This window comes from Dipteris shenzhenensis, chromosome 22 (genome assembly GCF_047967505.1).
Source record: "Dipteris shenzhenensis isolate YYH24624 ecotype China chromosome 22, Dip_SZ_1.0, whole genome shotgun sequence".
NCBI lineage: Eukaryota > Viridiplantae > Streptophyta > Polypodiopsida > Gleicheniales > Dipteridaceae > Dipteris > Dipteris shenzhenensis.
Window position 1 is genome coordinate 26102187 of NC_141617.1, and position 18459 is coordinate 26120645.

An 18459-nucleotide genomic window follows, 5' to 3' on the forward strand; every position below is an offset into this window, starting at 1 on the left:
ATAGCCTCCTTCAATTGCCTCTCTCCATCAAGGGCTTCCAAAAGCCATACGAGGCTCTAGCTTCTTACCTTAGGATAGTGGCTAACTCTCGAAAGTAGTGCTCTCCAATGACCCACATCTCCAAAGCTTACAGATGCTTCACCGGCTTCACAAGGAGATGAGTTTCACTGGCTTCCCGGCTGAAGCACGGCTCCTGTTTGCTCAAGAATCAGCAGCTCAAGGGCGTTGCTACAGCCCACAACCACCATCCATAATCGGCTTCCAACCCACTTTCGCCTTGATAGCCGATGAAATAGCATCGTAGTCTTTTTATGCGCGCATTAGAGCCTTAGACAAGGCATAGCAGAGAGACGTATGGCTCCAGCCAGTGCCTTCAAGTGCTCTAAAACTCCAAAGCAGCTGCTCCCGACACACGCTCAGCTTCAAAGCTCTCTGTCATTCAGCCAAAATGACATGCTCTAGCCTTAGGACGACACGCTCTCTGTGATTCTCCACGGTAGAAGACCTGCAGTAAGGGCATCACTAATGAGCATTAGCCACCAAGCGCAACTACAGTGGCTACTCCATCTGCCTCACGGGATGCCTCCAGTCGATTCTCTACAGCCGGTCCTCCTGCAACCAAGCTGCTCACCTACAGATTTGAGGCGAACAACAGCGACTCTTTTGCATAGCCAGCCCATCGACGAACCTCCCAGCTCCAAAGCGAGCACTGTCTCCAACTACAATCGCACCATCGCCTATTCTCCTCTGCGAGCCGTCGCCCCCTACAATAGATTTCCTTCAAAGAAGAAGAGTCACATCGCATTTCCTCATAAATTCCAAAGGTGCCTCAAGGCTCACCATTGACGGACACGTGTCAAGATAGGATTTAACCGTGGTTAGTTTAATAATCACCATGGTTAGGTTTAGTTGCGTGGACCATGGTTAAGTTTTCTTAATTGGGTAAATTCAGTTCAGTCAGAAGATTGCCAAGTGGCATAGGGCCCCTTGCCAAGCACAGTTCTGCAAGTAGCATGTGAAGAGCCAAGCCACATCATCAAGGCCCCACCCCCTCTTCTTCACAGAAACTTCGACAAGCCATAACTTGCAATCCAGGAGGAATTTGCACACGCTCAAAAAAGGAAAAGTGATCGTCTTTTTGAGCTCTACGTGCCTATCAAGTCAGAATCATTGTTAGCAATTAGACATTGCCATTGAAGCAAAATAAAGCTCATGGTAAGACCTTTGCAACAAATGACAAATCAAAGCATGAATGCAATAAGCATGCCAAAAGCACAAGTGTATGAGATGACCATAGCATAGAGCATGGCATCCACACATAAAGCATTAAAGACACATGAAGAACAAAGCATCATGCATCAAGCTACGTCAAGAGAAGAAGCGAACGCCATCGACAAACAAAAACCTTGCCAACCTAGCCCATATGTTTGTAATCAAGCCTGACCACTTGAGAGTAGCTATGAAAGCACCCAGGGGAGGTATTGACATGTAAAAACCACACTTGACCACCTTAAGTAGCAATGCATGCACTAAGGGGAGGTGATGGATTTGATCTTGTAACTCACATTTGACCACCTTGCAGTAGCCAAAGGATCATGGCACCAAGGGGAGGTGTTGAGAGATATGGTGCCATGAGCACATAGATTAAAGGGCTAAGGTATGTGATAAGGAATGTATTAAAGTAGCCACCCTAAGATGTGAAGATGTGGATTGAGGATATCCACAAGGAGAGATGTGGATGAGAGGATCACACATGTGTTGACTATTCAAAAGGAGAGATGTCGATTGAGGATATCCACAAGGAGAGATGTGGATGAGAGGATCACACATGCATGCACTAAGGGGAGGTGATGGATTTGATCTTGTAACTCACATCTGACCACCTTGCAGTAGCCAAAGGATCATGGCACCAAGGGGAGGTGTTGAGAAATATGGTGTCATGAGCACATAGATTAAAGGGCTAAGGTATGTGATAAGGAATGTATTAAAGTAGCCACCCTAAGATGTGAAGATGTGGATTGAGGATATCCACAAGGAGAGAGGTGGATGAGAGGATCACACATGTGTTAACTATTCAAAAGGCACTCTCTATATAAGAGGCCTAGCATGTATTGTGGAAAACACATTGCACGAGACATACTATCATGCCTTCTTCAATCTGGGTTCCAATCTTCGTCATCGGCTGCGCTCGATCCTTATACAAAGTGCTACGCCTTGCTGCGCCTCAAACAGATTATAGCATAGTAGAAGTGCAGCTCGATCCTGATCGTAGCCGGCCGAACAGCCATGTTGAAAGTGTTCTTGCAAGTATTAGGATTCCCGCACGGACGTTTGCTCATGTGATCAATTTTAAAGAGTTCAGCCTACAATCTCTATCTGAGGCGACCAATGGCTTTGATTCAACTAGGCTTCTGGGGTCCGGATCCAACGGGGAGGTATTTGGGGGTTGCATTGAAGGAAGGCAGGTGGCAGTGAAGAGATTACCACAGGCAGCGTGGAGCATACCTACCGAGAGGGAAGATTTTGAACGAGAGATCCGACACATCGGAGCTGTGAACCATAGGAACATTGTCCCATTGTTGGGTTTCTGCTTAGAGGGCGACACGCCTCTTTTGGTGTGTCCTCAGCTGCGCAGTCTTGATAAGAATTTGAACGAGTTGAGCTGGGAGGCACGATATAAGATCGCTCGGGGGGTCGCCAAGGGACTGGCTTATTTGCATGGTGGTGCCAGAGATCCTATGATCCACTGTGACATCAAGCCCGGAAATGTACTGTACGATGGGGAAAATTACGAAGCATACATTGCTGATTTCGGGCTCGCGTTTCTCATGTCAAGTCAAGGGGGTAGTCTGCACGAAAATGAGACCGGGTATTTGCGGGGTACATTGGGATACATGGCTCCTGAGGTCAGGCGGTGTGATACAATCTCAGTGAAAGCGGATGTGTACAGCTACGGCAAGCTGCTATATGCTCTCGTTTCTGGAAGGCAAGACATAAGCGAGATTCTCAACTTGCCCAAGTCGTTAGTCGTTAACGAGGGCTATATGCCGGGCCTTCGTTTACGTTTCAGACAAAGGGTGGGATTAATCTTTGGATCTACGGCCATTTTTCTGCTGCGAATGGAAGTAAGGGAAGTGGATCCGAGACTAAGGGACAGCGTAAGAAGATCAGCTCGGGCAATACTTCAAGCTTCGAAAGCGTTGGATGTGATCGGGCTATGCACGCAAGAGGAACCAAAGCTGAGACCGGACATGGAAGCAGTGGTAACAGCATTGGAGAGTGCTGATTCATGTCTGGTTCCTTGGCTTCTGCAAGCGAGCATGCTGTTAGGGACGTTAATTCCAAGGATTCTTCTCAGCATCTTTTTCTTCTCCATTTTTCTATTGCCTAGCTTCGCACTCTTCATGTCATGGAAGGCGTCTAGAGAGCATTTTGCATCATATACTGCCCCATTTGCAACGCTGTTTGCTTATGTCGCAGTGGTTTGGCTCTTGTTTATTTTTATGCTGGCTGGGAGACGTGGCCGAAGGGACTATTGGATGTTCTTATAAGGACATTAACCACTTTGAATTAGAGATACGATCTTTATTTGTAAAGGAATGAGACTTTCGAGTTGGCATGTCCCAGTATTCGTTTGGCCTCCAAAGAGGAAAATCAAGTATTTAGTTATTTTTATGTTCTCTTTTTTTTTGCATGCATTGATTGGAGGAGCATGTGAGTATTCTATAAATTCTATCCCATGAAATTCTCTCTCTCTCTCTCAGTTGCAATTCACCCCTCCTCACCATGTAGGAAAGGCCACATGAATGAAATTCATATTGTCTTTATTAGCACTCCTTTAGGAATAGATTGGGGGGATTTTGGCAAAAGTTGTGTATATTTTTTTTAATTCTGAAAAAATTATTAACTATGAGTGGACTAGAGTTCTTTTCGGCTTTACTTGGTTGTGTGGGGCTTTACTCTAGCTGATTGGGCAGCGTTGTGATTGGTTGCATGGGCGGTACCTTTGGCGAGTTCCTCTAGCTCTGAGCCAGTATTGCATTGTGTTGTTGCGTTGCTCTGCTCTACATCTCTTGCTGGTGCCAATAAGCTTTGGTCGCTGCTCTGTTTGTTGCTCATGATAACAACCTCATTGAGGTCATTTGCGAGCTCGAACGGTTGCTGGGTCGGGTGCTCTTCATGCTTTTTTGAATGTCCTCATAGTTCATCACATCCGTAAATCGTTATCATTTGGTGGTTCATGTGGGGTTTTCTAAGCCTTGTTAAGTTCATGGTGACATCTAATTCCCCCAAGCAAAGGGGAAGCAAAGCAACTCCTATCTCATGCCACGGTCGATAGCTCGTATTCCATCAAGGTTCAATACATAGTTGACGGGTCTTGGTGCTCAACACCTCCTACACTGAGTGATTTCGAATCAAACGTGTTTCTCTTGTATCATTTCAATCCACCTTTTGCTCCTACGGAATTGACTACTGCAGTATAAACCTTAACAAACGTAACAACAATCTCTTCCGTGATGGAAAATTAATAAATTTTATTTCCAAATTAGCAAAGATTAACAAATCTGCACCAAGTTAGATTTGATTTCACATCCAAGTTTTGGACAAAAAGTCAAAATATCTGCTTTTCAACCTCGAAAAGCATAGTCTAGGGTCCTAACTCAAAGCAAATCTGACCTGTCAATCTCAGAGCAGCTATGAATATCAAGAACCAATATTTTAATAGACATTATCATTGAGGTCATTTGCGAGCTCGAACGGTTGCTGGGTCGGGTGCTCTTCATGCTTTTTTGAATGTCCTCATAGTTCATCACATCCGTAAATCGTTATCATTTGGTGGTTCATGTGGGGTTTTCTAAGCCTTGTTAAGTTCATGGTGACATCTAATTCCCCCAAGCAAAGGGGAAGCAAAGCAACTCCTATCTCATGCCACGGTCGATAGCTCGTATTCCATCAAGGTTCAATACATAGTTGACGGGTCTTGGTGCTCAACACCTCCTACACTGAGTGATTTCGAATCAAACGTGTTTCTCTTGTATCATTTCAATCCACCTTTTGCTCCTACGGAATTGACTACTGCAGTATAAACCTTAACAAACGTAACAACAATCTCTTCCGTGATGGAAAATTAATAAATTTTATTTCCAAATTAGCAAAGATTAACAAATCTGCACCAAGTTAGATTTGATTTCACATCCAAGTTTTGGACAAAAAGTCAAAATATCTGCTTTTCAACCTCGAAAAGCATAGTCTAGGGTCCTAACTCAAAGCAAATCTGACCTGTCAATCTCAGAGCAGCTATGAATATCAAGAACCAATATTTTAATAGACATTATTATAATTTAGGTTAGCATCTCATAAATGTTGCTTTACTTGCCAAGTTTTTCAAAAAAATGTGGTGGGATTTTCTCTTACATTACCACTCAGAACCTTCTTCTTTTGAGAAAAAACTGTGCACAAATTTCTAAGATGTTTCTCTTCTAATACCAATTTACTCTTACCCATAAGTTCCATTTGTGCTTATACAGCCGTCAATTTTATAACAATTCTGTTTTTTTTGTTAATTAGCGAGCATGTCCTCATTTCAGACGAACAGGAAAGAGCAACAGAAGACAAGCAGGAGACAGAGGGAAGGATGGAGACTCCTGGAAGTGAGGGAGAAATGGAAGGTCCTGAAGTTGTGAGAGTTACATCAACATCAAAGAAAAGTCAAATGGGTTTAAACACCTCCTCTCTGTTCTGTTTGTAGACAGAATTTCCCTGCATTTATGGAACCAGTCTGTAAGTTTGAATTTGAAGAGCTTTAGCTGGCTACAAACTTCTCTGAAGCTACTCTTTTGTTAGAAGGTAGGTCTTTTAAGATTAACGTGGGGATCCTGAACGCTTTCTGTAGCCATAAAGTGGCCAAAAGCATAGGGTCAGCATTCTGATTTAGAATTCTTCTGGAGATTGTACCCATCATAAAAGTCTTGTTTGTCTTCTGGGTTAATTCCTCGATAAAAGAATTCTTGTCTATGTCAATTTCTTGGCATCTTTGAGGTGAGTCAAAAATTCAGAACTTTAATTCTTTGACTGTATTACCTGTGAACAAGTGAGGGAGTGTTGTATTCATATCTATTTCTGCAAACTATTGCTTGCATGTTATCTTGTATGCTTTCCTTTCACAAAAAGGGAATAAATGCTTTGCTCCATCATTAAAAGCAAAAGTTGGGAGGAATCAAACCTTTATATACCAAAACAGAAAACAGAAAATGTCATTTGATTGAAGAACTGTGTGAAAGATGCCCTTGCCTTGCTAAGCTAGAAGTTCTTGAGCTCAATCAGTTGCAACGTGTTTTATGGCTTGTAACTCACATACTGCTTTTCTACTCACAGATAGTAGTAGAGATGGATTGAAGTGGCATTGGCATTACAAGATTGCTATTGGTGTTGCACTGGGACTTTGCTATTTACATGGAGAATGCTATATGGTGACATCATTCATTATGACATGACACCAAGAGAACATCATGCTTACGACTTTTAGCCGATGGTCAGTTTTTCTCTTTGAATTAAAAAACTAAATTGAAGTCGATATACGAAAGAAAAATAGCTGGAAGAACAGGTGAAGATACATCCTTTATCAAAACATTGCATGTCTAGAGGATGCTCAGCTTGGACATGACAAGGAGATCAGTCTAGACCCAAAAAACAAAAAGCAAAAAGTGAAAAAGAGATATCACAAGGAAACAGGTGGACTCCTCCTTTACCAAAGGATTGTTTATTTATAAAGACAACTTGCCACTTCAGCACAAATAGATTGCAAAGATGACAGATTAGGTGCATTTCATTGTATAAGAGCTGAGTATCTAAGGGTTTTAACTTTACAGACAAGGCAGATAATGAAATATAAATAAAGTGGTCCTGGTCCCGAGGATACGATTTACACTAAATACAAAACTGCTATAGACAACACACAATATTCTGTCTACTAGCAGTAAGGAAACTATAAAACAAAACTACTGTAGCTCACCATACAAAACTCTACCTCAGGTCATCATTGTAACTATTCATTAATGATATTATGAATATAAGTGTTTTAATTGTATGGAAATCCCCTACATCTCTTTGGAGACTCGTACTAATATTCACTCGATTCAAAACCAAACTCTGCCTCCTCCCATAATAGCCCACTTAAAAGGACTTTCCAATGGCTTAAAGTGGGGGAAAATTATATGACTCTATTGAAGACAAACTAAGAGAATGCCATGGTCATGCATAAAAGTGTAAAAGTCCAATCAGTTTTCGATTAAGTTTTAACACATTAACCCACAGTAAATCATCTGTTTATCTCTCACATCTGATCAACATATAAAACTGAATTACTTAGGATTGATAACCTAATCCTGGGATATTTCTAACTTTGTTTTTATGTAAATAGATACAATATTTATAAACATTGAATTGAATTTCTAAGACCTCAACCCTTGTGAGGGTTTGACGTATAGGCCATTGAATAACAATGATCTTCAAATCTAGATTCAATTACAAAATCTAGAATAGTAATCCAATTGAAGGACCCCAAGAGGAGTGTCCCAAATGTTTGTGGATGAATGCCTTCCTATGTGTGCAAAGAGATTGTGCAAAAAGAACATGGAAAATGTGAAATCCATGTAGATTTAGAGCTCAACATTAACAATCTTCGTCTAGAGCATTGTACTAGATCTAGCTCAACAAGTCTAACCCTAAAGAAGGCTAGATATTATTGGTGACAATCAATCTCTTGGATATCTCCTAAAGATGAGTAAAAACAAAATTCATGCAAGGTTAGAATATAAACAAAGCCAAGACTAAACTATATACATGCAAGTCTAAGTGTACAACGTATCTCCAACCCACATTTCCAAACCTTGCAAAACTAAATGAGCTAGTGGGAATCAAATCACAAATTGAGTACAATGATTAGGGCTTTCTCCCATGAAGGTGCTACAACAATAAATTGACATTTTCACTCTAGAAAACAATTTCTGCAATGGTTTTAGTTGAAGGTAAATGAAGGGGCACACGTTAGAGAAAACTAGATGAGCAAGGAGGAAGTTATGTCATGACCTCAAATTCCAACCTAGAGGGTGAAAAGAATAGCAATTTACATCTAGGATGATAGTGAGGTGATTATATTGGAGTAGATGCATCATTTGCATGGAGGAGTTATGATCGAAAATAAAAATCGGCCTACAAGAGGTAGCTACAACAAATTGGAACTTGTAAAAGCAAACTCTTGCCTCATATATGGCTCCACTAAGGTTAGGGTTTAGCTAAGAATAGGCCTTAAGGTTTAGCTAAGAATAGGCCCTAGGGTTCAAGATGACTAAACCTGTGGTCAATATAAGACTAGTAAAAGTTTAGGCTAGCCCTACAACAAATTTAACTAGATGGGTTAGTCGAAAATTCTGTACTTCCAATTATTGAATGGATTATACCTAAGTATATTTTTAAGTCTATTCTTATGACCTCCACCCTTACATTTTACTGACTATTAAGGGTAAGCCAAACTTAGAGTTGACCTGATAATTAGGGCTTTTAAACCTAAGCTAGAATAGTCAAATTTTACCTTTGCTTCCAATACAAGTGCACAAGGGTTTGACCACGGTGTAGTGCCTAAACTTTATCCTAAGCTAGATTATGCTCTAATTAAATAATTCTCAAGCCCATGCTATAAAGCGCATTCAAGGTGTTGGTTACAAGACGTAACACGAAAAGTCACATGGCCACAGATGTCCTAGATAGGTGAGCAATTGAGTATGTGACTTGATGAAAGGTAATCCAAAACTGGTCCAAGCATGTCCAATGATTTCAAACTGCATATTATACACCAAACATAATAGCTTGACCTATCTAGGTGTGTCCCAATAATTTCAAACTATGGAATATATACAATATATAGCAGCTTGACCTATTTGTTGTTGACATTAGTACATGGTGATGTATTGGTATCATGAAAAAGTAACATCACTAGAGAAATGTTATAACAGTCACCTCAAAAAGGTAATCAATCATCTTGTTAGTGTTATATGTATGCATATATGTACAATCTAAATGAGAATCCTTGAGTCAAAACTTTCAACAAATGTTTTTTGGTTTCATTTTCTGATTTGAGTAGACCATGAGATTTGCTCAAGTGTAATGAACTCTTCCCGCTTTTTCACTCAAGGCTATGGATGATCACTTGCTACCTTCCCTCTGTAGTAGATTTATGCTTGTGTACAAGTTTGACGAACATTGTGGATATCATTTTCATCCCTATCGATATGCGGTACTTCTTAAGGCATAGCTTGTTCTCCTCATCATCATGAAGGTTTTTTTTTTTCACTCCCCCAATGCGTAAGATCATCTTATTGCATGCTCTAACTTCTTGCTCTTTTACTTCCACATAAAGGTAAGCTTTATTAACTTTGTTACTGGCATCAGCAGCTATTTCTTGCTTGATTGAGATCATGTGAGCGTTAATCATGTGTTGAACCGTGGAGACAAGTATCGGTGCTGGTTGAGATGCATTACATTTGTGTACTGCCTTTGAATAATGTCCTCCTTTCCACTACTCTCTATATCCTACACTTTTCTTCCAAGGGCTACAAGCTGAAGGTTGAGATATGTAATCTCTTGTTGTAGGTGATAGATTTGCTCCTGCAGGATAATATTAACCATTTGTCTTTGAGAAAGAGAAGGCAAATTAATGACTTGAGGAGAGCAAAGAACAAAAGAAAAATAGAAACGTGGAGGAGAAGCTTTGCGATGTCACATGATTTTGCTTCGATTGGATCATATCGAAATTCATTTCTTTATAAAATAAACACCAAGAGCCACATCACCAAAGGTCTTAAACCTTTGAAAAATCCACATCATCAAATCTTTTTACTCCCTCTTACTCTCTAAGGTTGCACCACCCCCTCTCTTTCCAAAGTTTTCAAAGATCCTAAAGCTATCCTTCTTTCCAAAGTGCTAAGGTACTCCAACCATTAGTAGCTTAACCATCTTTGGTAGTTTAGGACTAGTCGAGGAGATCTAATCTTTGGTAGTTAGCGTGGTAGAGTGGAATCACAGAATCGAAATTTGCATGCCGCAACAAAGTTACATTCGCTCCTATCTTAAAGGTAGTGGATCCCAATGAACCATTCGTGGTTGAAATAGTCACTAGTGATTTTGTTGTTGGGGTGGTACTTTTATGAAAGGATTGACTACTGGTTTTTGAAAACAAGATGTTAAACCATGCCCAATAGAATTACTAGGCATATGAGAAGGATCTGTATGCGATAGTTTATACTTTGAAGAAATGGAGGCACTATTTATATGGTGCCAAAATCGAGGTCATTTTTTATCAAGAAAGCATTAAGTGGATTTGCAACTAGCCAGAGCTTAAAGGAAGAAAAGCCAGGTGGGCACAAATAGTGCGAGAGTTTGATATCCAATTGACATATTGAAAGAGAAATTTTAATGTGGTAGTTCTTGATTTGATGTTCTCATTCCCTTTGTCTTCCTATCACTTCCTCTACACAATCTAGCATCCCCTCAACTGCATCACTTGCCTCTCTAGAAACCTCCCCATCACCTTTCAATAGTTCTCCGGCTACATTACCATCAATCACCACCCTGGATGCTCACTTTTATTCTACCTCACGGAGCCCTCCTCGCATGCTACTTTCAAGCCTCTTATTTTTTGGCTTAACAGAGGTCGATAATAGAGTGTGCTAGGGCTATTGAAAAAGCCTCCAACAATTCACTCTTATATTCAAATTTGCTACTACATGCTTGCTCTGTCATTTACAGGGGTTGCATTATGAATATTCCCTTTAAGCAACACCGTTGCTCATCTATTGCTTCTCTGAATTGCTACTTATATTTCCATGATTTGCACTTCAAAGTTCTCCCAAACATGTGCACACAATCTAGAATATTGCTAATGGAAGAATGGTTTGAGTGATGGCTTTCTCTAGCAATGGCAGTAGCGATAGGGTTTTGGCCAGCTTAGCCAACACCCCCAGTGGCGGACCTAGCCTTGAAGCTCAAGATGCTCAAGGACCCATGTTCAGTCACTGTGTGGACATAGGAAGTCACATTGATGTAGACATGCAAATGACCAGAGTAAGACTACCAGATAGGCCGAATCCTGCAGCCTCCCTCCTTGGATTCATGCTACACTTAGAGGAGAGTGACATCCATGAACGGCAAAAAAGTATTGGGGAAGTAAATGCACTCAGAAGGTTGTTGACGGAATGTAGAAGCTTTCTAGAAGGATTCCCTAGCTCGAACAAAAGATACAAAACGCTACCATAATTTAGTTGTTCTCCTCCATGAGTCAGAACCAATAGACCAATTAAGCCCTCAAGCCTTCCAATATGCTCCTCACAAGAGCAGCTCATTGCCCTCTTTTCCCTTCTCGGAGCGCAAGCCGATTTCTATTAGCCCAGACAAAGGAGAAGGAGAAAGAGCCAAGTCTTGGTTCAAATGCAATCCTTTCTTCTTCCAACTCCGTTATGTGAGAAAAAAAGTAAACAACATTTGTCACAATGCCTTTGGAGAGGCTCAGCTAGCATAATGGACAAATGGATTAGGGCAATGGAAAAGACCAAGGTCTTCCTCCGAGCAATAAAAAAGAGGAGCCGACCAGATAAGGAAAAAGAGAAGAAGAGATCTTGAAAACCACGTCAAGTTCTTGGAAAGTGACTCCTCTAAGGTAGGGCAAAAAAGGCTTAAACAGTGCCGAGAAGAGCTTCATGTAGAAGCCACGATAGAAGCGTCTCAGGCAAAGATCTACACAAGCGACTGGTGGTGTAAAGAAGAGCTTCATGTAGAAGCCACAATAGAAGTGTCTCAAGCAAAGATCTACACAAGATACTGGTGAGCGGGCAAGGGAGAAGAGCCAGCGAGGATATGTTTGGAAGCATTAGGAAAAAGCACGCTTGGGAAACTCTGGATTGCATCATTCAGGATGACCAAATGATTGAGGACCCAGGAGAGATTCTAACTACCATAGCCTCTCATTTCCAAAAAATGCTAGGAGAATCAGAAGTGATCACTACAAAGAAAGCGAGAAACAAAGAGCTCTGCTAAATGGCTAGAAGGAAGACTGTGGCAACCTTTGATGCCCTTTTTCTAGACAAGGATTTGACTTTATTAGAGTTGAAAAATGCAGTTGAACAAATATTAAAAGGGAAAACACTTGGAGAAGATTGGCTCCCAATTGAATTCTACCAAACCTTTTGGAGCACAATTGGCTCTTACTTGTTAAATATCTTGGAAGAATCCTTGCACAAGGGCTTTTTGGATTCAAGAATAAACTTTGGGATGATCAAGCTAATTCCAAAAGGCGGGTCTAAGATGGAACTAAAGAACTGGCACCCCCTTATAATGTTAAACACTAGCTACAAAATTTTCGCTAAGGCACTAGCACTAAGACGCAGAGACAAGATGAAAAAAAGGGTTTCATTAAAGGGAAGACCAAAAGGGCTCATTAAAGGGAAGACCAAAAGAGAAGGCCAAAAGGGTTTCGTTAAAGGCAAGCACACCTTAGATGCAATTATCACCCTTTGGGAGGGACTGGAACACGTAGAGGAAACCAACCAGGATATCTGTTTTCTCAAAGTCAAATTTGACAAAGCTTTTGACGAAATGGAGTAGGATTTTATTATAGCCTCTCTTTAGGATATGGGCATTTTCATAAAATTTTTCAATGTCTGCCTTCTTCAAGCAAGAGCAAAAGTCAAATTTAATGGCAGAGTCTCTCTCTCCTTTTCTCTCAGGAGATCAATTAGAAAGGGATGTCCTTTAGTGCCACTTCTCTTTGCAATTGTGGCAGACTCCCTTGGTTGTCTCGCTCAAAAGGAACTGGATAGGGGAATGATTGAAAGGCATTTGAGTAGGAGGAGAACAGATTGTTTGCCAGCAATTTGTAGATGACACCAACCTCACTCCGTGAAATGATAAACAATCAGTTGGTAATATGGTTAAATGCTTGGAGATCTTCTGTAGTGCCTTTGGGTCAAAAATCAACCATGAAAAGATAAGCATCTTTGGAACACAAGAATCCCCCCCCGCAAGCCTTAACTAGCAAAGGGTGTAAACTTTTAAAACAAGGATAAATATTTAGGCTTCTCGGAATTCCTATGGGCTTCAAATGCTTAAATAAGGGCATATGGGAATGGGTACTAGATAGAATCAGGACAAAAGTTCAAAGATGGCAGGGACTCCAGCCATCTCTTGTGAGAAGAAAGTTTGTACTAAACCCCTACATCTACCCTTCTCTAATCTACTTTATCTCTTGGTGGTTCTCGTAAAAGAAGGGATTTGACCAGGTAAATAGTCTTTTTTGAACCTTCCTTTCGGTTGGGGATCTAGGTCAAAGGAAGATGGCTAAAGTCAAATGACGAGCAAGTCTATACCCTCCCAAGGGCGGCAGGAGGCTTAGGCATTGTAGATGTAGAAAATTCTGCTTCCAGATTTATGGCCCAGTGAATCTTGAAATCTTATCTAAACCCGGTATCAGTTTGGGTCGCATGGATCTTAAAAAATATCTCTAGGTTAAAGATAGCAAGGTGCAAACGTTAGAAAGATTTGCCAATAGGAGCAGCCCTCTTCAAGAAAGAACCTTGCATGGCAAAAGGTTCAGAACTTTGAAAGGGCATGTGGAAGGCTTGGGAATCTTTGAAACCATTCCCTCTCAAACATTACACTCAAAGGAGCTTTAAGGCTCAATAAAGAAAGTCTCAAAAAGTGGGACGACCTTTGGAACCACGGCCAAAGCCGGAAGACAGGATTCTCCAAGAAAGAAATAGTTTGAACAGGTTTGACATTCTATTGCAAGAGGAAAGATAGAACTTATGGAACAAAGATAACCTTCCGTGGATTCTTGCTAGAATTTAGATGGGTAGGGCAAAATAATCTCTTCCCCCGATCCCAATCTTTGTGGTCGCTCAAACTGTGATAGACTGATTTAATAAAAAATGGCTCAGACGAGACTTAGAAAAGAGATGGATATAAAGGTTCCAGAAGAAGTGGGACAAAGGTATACCAGAGAAACAATCCTGCTTATTGTGGGTAATTATGCACACAAGAGTGTGGACTGCGAGAGCAGTGCTAGAGTAGAGCTAGGAGAATCGGCCAAGGGGATGCCAGTTAGTGCAAACGCTGTAACAGAGCTGAGGAGGACATCCCCCACCTCTTCTTACCTTCCCCTCCTCCAACATGATTTGGGATCTAGTGCAAAGGCATCTTGTACCTTTCCCTTTCAATTTTGCCTACATACTTCTTGGAGATCAACCCACAAGTGCCCCATCCCATTGGAATTTTCTACGAAGCAATGTGCTATGGTGCATATGAATTCAAAGATGCGCCAAAGTTTTTTCTAATGATACCATTTCTACGGATGCTCTCTTCTCACTTTTGGTGGAGTCCCCAGGGCCATGGCGACAACCCTTAGATCATGGAGCATCTTTCTCAACAAGTATAGGACTTTCTGAAGAAAGAAATGGATTATGCCAAAAATAGGCTACGATCTTGGAGTAGACTTGGGTTCTAATTGTAGAAGTGGAAGAAAAGGTGAAGACCCCTCTCAGATCAGAACAACTAGCACCGCTAAGGGAGGACCTCACCAGTACCCCCACAAGCAATGATTGTGCAACCACAATCCCCCCCCCTCTTCCAAAGAGGCACTGACAATGTAGGGCCCCATCTAACTCCGGCACCTTAGTCTCTAATAGAGAAAACTTGCTACAAGTGCCATGTCTCCAGAAACGATCCCACTAGTGCTACCTACAAGGTCAAACATGAGATAGTTACTCCTAATTTCTAGTATCTCCCTGTTTGTGATAGACTAGTGGCTTTTGGTACTGTAGCTACCCCCCTTGCCAAGATGACTGTTGAGACACTCTCTGTGAAGTGCACTATTTTGTCACACTAAAGACATGTTAGGAAATGGGATGGCTAGAATGGAAGCCATGTTAGATATCAATGCTCCACTCTCGTGTAACTACGCGCGTGTAACTACGCGGGAACCAGCTAACTCTACTTGTAAGCCCCCCATATGAGGAGAAGGCATTTGAGTAGCTCGATTATTTGGTAGGTCCTAGTTTGGACACTAGATGGGGGCCATGTGTGGCCTGATGGCTGGGACGGCTTCAGATAGAGTTGGTACATTGCCAACTAGGCTACATGCAAGTGTGGGAAGGCATCTCTTGACTGACCGCACTGAGGGTAGATGAAGCATTTCCCGGGGCAGCCCACTCTCGGGTTGCGGGGCCCGTTTGGAGTCTCAGATGATCCCGGATGGCAAGCTGGAAACAGTAGATAGGGGTAGATCTAAGAATTATGTCTATTTTATGATCTACATTGTGCTCGAGAAGTAAACCATTACGCAAGTCACTCGGAAAAACATCTTTAAATTCAACCATTAAATCATTAAACAAAGATTCATACTTTTTAATCACATCAATAGAAATTTTATTCTTTTTAGATGTAGCAAAAATAAAATCACCAATAAAAGAAAGTTCACAGAGGTATACGTTGCATTGTTGTTGTTGTAGAAGTCATTCCAATTCCATCGAACAAATAAGGGGAGAGTTAGGCACATCATGTTCTCCTTGAATCTAGAAGACTTTGCCATCTTTTTCAAACATAACAAAATAACTTCACTGTAAGCTATGCCCAAGACTATACAACCACTCTCTTGACCAAGCACATCATCTATTCAATCCAAATGCATAATTTGGAAATCCAAGGCATCCTAATAACCTTGGATATCCACCTCTACACCATGAATCATGGTGTCCCAACCTTTTTATTACTACGCTTTGCTAAAGAGACCACATATTTATGGGCACTTGGGCTCTCTGGCAACATCAATTTCTTAACTAGAGTGATTAGTTTAAGAAATTGTGTGTGGCACTATCGTTGGACATCACTCTTACTCTTTGACCCTTAATTTTTCCATGCATTCTTATTAAGTCATGAGGACCAAAGGTGGGATGCGTCAATTTTATGAGAAAAAACCTATGAGCAGGTTTATCAGAGCGTCTTTAAAGCAAGAGATTTAAAGAATTGTAATTCTTTAGGAAACATGGTTTTTACACTTTTATTTTTAGTAGAACTAGATCCTTTTATCATAAAAATATACAAAATAGTCACTCATTCAATTTTACATAATGTAAATTTTCTTATTCACAGACATCCTTTATACCCCTGCTATTACCTACAAAAAGTGTTGAAAAATAATTCGTTTAAGAAAACATCCCTCATAATCACTCTCAATGTAATAATATTATGCATATATAATTACTTATTAAACACATTTATATCAATATGACAAGAGCTTTCTATTCTTTTAATAGCATAAATAACAAGATATTTATGGATATGTTTCTAAAGAAGTTTAAATTACTATGAATAATTATTAACTCGGGCTCTTATATCACTCTCATAAAATACATGTAATATTTAATACTATATATGAAATATTTTTAAAAATACAACCCCATAGATGTGTTCAAATGGGGTTTTTTGATCAAATTGAGTGATTGAATGACTATATTTGGATATTGGATGTGAAAGTTAAGCCACTTTTAAAAGTGTTGTCCTTGGTAGTTTCGCTAGCGAATCTACCTTAGAAAACCTATTTCAAAGGGGTTTCACTAGAGAAACTACCTTGATGGCTTGCTTCAATGAGGTTTTTTTGTAGAAACCCTTTCCTGAAGCTAGTTTGAGAGAGGGTTTTCAATGTCACCGCCTATTAAGTAAAAGTTGTAAGAAGGATCATAAGGGAATTTTCATAGAGACGTCTACTCTACATGTGGGTTTCTTCAAAATCCATTCCATTATGTTACTCACCATTCCCAAAGATTCTTATAAAGATTTGTCTATAAAATAGGCATTGCATAATACTTTGCATATTTCTAAGTGAAACTATGTTTTGTTCCGATCTATTTTACCATATTTTACATAGTTGGAAGCTTTTTTTTTTCGCTCGCTCGAATGCTCGGAAAATGCTCATCCTCCCAAATTAGGTGGGATGCCACATTGCCAATGATAGGCAACACATGTGTGTGCTATTCTAATGAAAAAACTCTACCTCAGAGTACTTTTCAATACCATTAAGTGGCAACACTTGCATCATGTGTACTTGTTTTGGTGGAGGTTTATTTGGGGCTTTAGCTCTGCCTTGTTTATTCTAAGGTAGTTTCAAGTAGCGTGATCTTTGCCTAAATACTTGAAGAAAATATTTTTTGAATTTGCCCTTTCATAATCCTCTCTCTTCAAGAGATGATATTTTTATGTTTGATGTTTCTTAGGTGGTGCCTAAAAATCCTCCTCCTTGAAGTGTCCCTTCCTTTTCAAATTGGAAAATTTGTTGGATTTAGGAGCAAAACTTGTTTGTTCTAAAGTTCCATCTTTAGATTTCCCTGTCATGTCATCATATATTTGGGCATAGTTAATTGCTTCTTCAAAGGTTTTGGGAGAATTTCTTCTCACCTCAACCTTATAGGTGTACTTCAGACCCTCACAAAACCCCTTATCTTTTGGAATTCATTGATCCCTCCCTATAGTTTGCTATGTATTGAACTAAAGTGTTCTTACCCATGCTACCATTGTCCCAAGCCTCCCAAGCTCTTTCTAACTCATTTTCAAGTAATAGCTCTTTTAAGAAGGCTTGTTCAAATTCAGCCCAATACCTAGAGATCCTATCATTTTCCTTAAGGCTCATCCACTATTTATAAGCCTTATTTCCAAGGGAAAGACTCGCTTGCATGACATGATTTTAAGAGGGGTATTCCTCAGTCGATGGAAATTCTATTTTTGCAAGAACGTATTTATCGTGTCCTTATTGTGTTCATTTTCTTCCCCAATTAAAATTGGTTGCTTTAAGTCCTTAAGAATGTTAGAAGTTTCTTTAAGTCAAGAGGTGGACCTCTCAACTTGACTAGGAGGACTCGATGATTGTGCCATAGAAGTTACCAATTGAGAATCAGATAGATTAGACATGGCTTCATTTAGGGATTTCGATGTATTATTAATTGTCCCTAACTTCTTTTCTATATTTTGAGTTTGGGTTTCATGTTTAATGAATTCCAAATATGGAATTCCATAATCACCATAATCAACGTTGATGGGCTTTTTTTGTGCGACTGGTATCTTTTTGTATCAAATAAAATATGCTATGTAAATCACATATAACAGCACTCACATGTAGAAGGCAGTATCACTAATAGGTGCACATGTAGCTAGCATGCATAGGATAGAAGATAGTGGCTAGAATTATCATGACATTGGCCCTCTCTATTTTTTTGAGGAGGATTTTTGTATTGAACATATATTTTGAAAATAATTATGTGCTTGTATGGAGAACCCTGATTGCAGGAGATGATGACAAGAACTTTGCGACCAAATTGATGATTGGATGACCCATGGAGCTTGGATGAGGGCTTTGGATCTTGC

The 18459-nt window shown here is 40.2% G+C and overlaps 1 protein-coding gene across 2 annotated transcripts in view; it reads left to right on the forward strand.

Moving 5' to 3' along the window:
- The window catches only part of LOC147887934 (pentatricopeptide repeat-containing protein At5g39350-like), a 55972-nt gene extending 49253 nt beyond the window's left edge, over positions 1-6719 (forward strand). The window contains exons 2-3 of one of the 2 annotated variants that reach the window (XM_087393696.1): positions 5589-5777; positions 6376-6719. The gene's annotated coding sequence lies outside the window, so the exon portion shown is untranslated. Of the gene's footprint in view, positions 1-5588; positions 5848-6375 lie in introns of both variants that reach the window. The other variant, XM_087393695.1, reaches the window with a different exon arrangement.
- The last annotated feature ends 11740 nt before the right edge of the window (positions 6720-18459 follow it).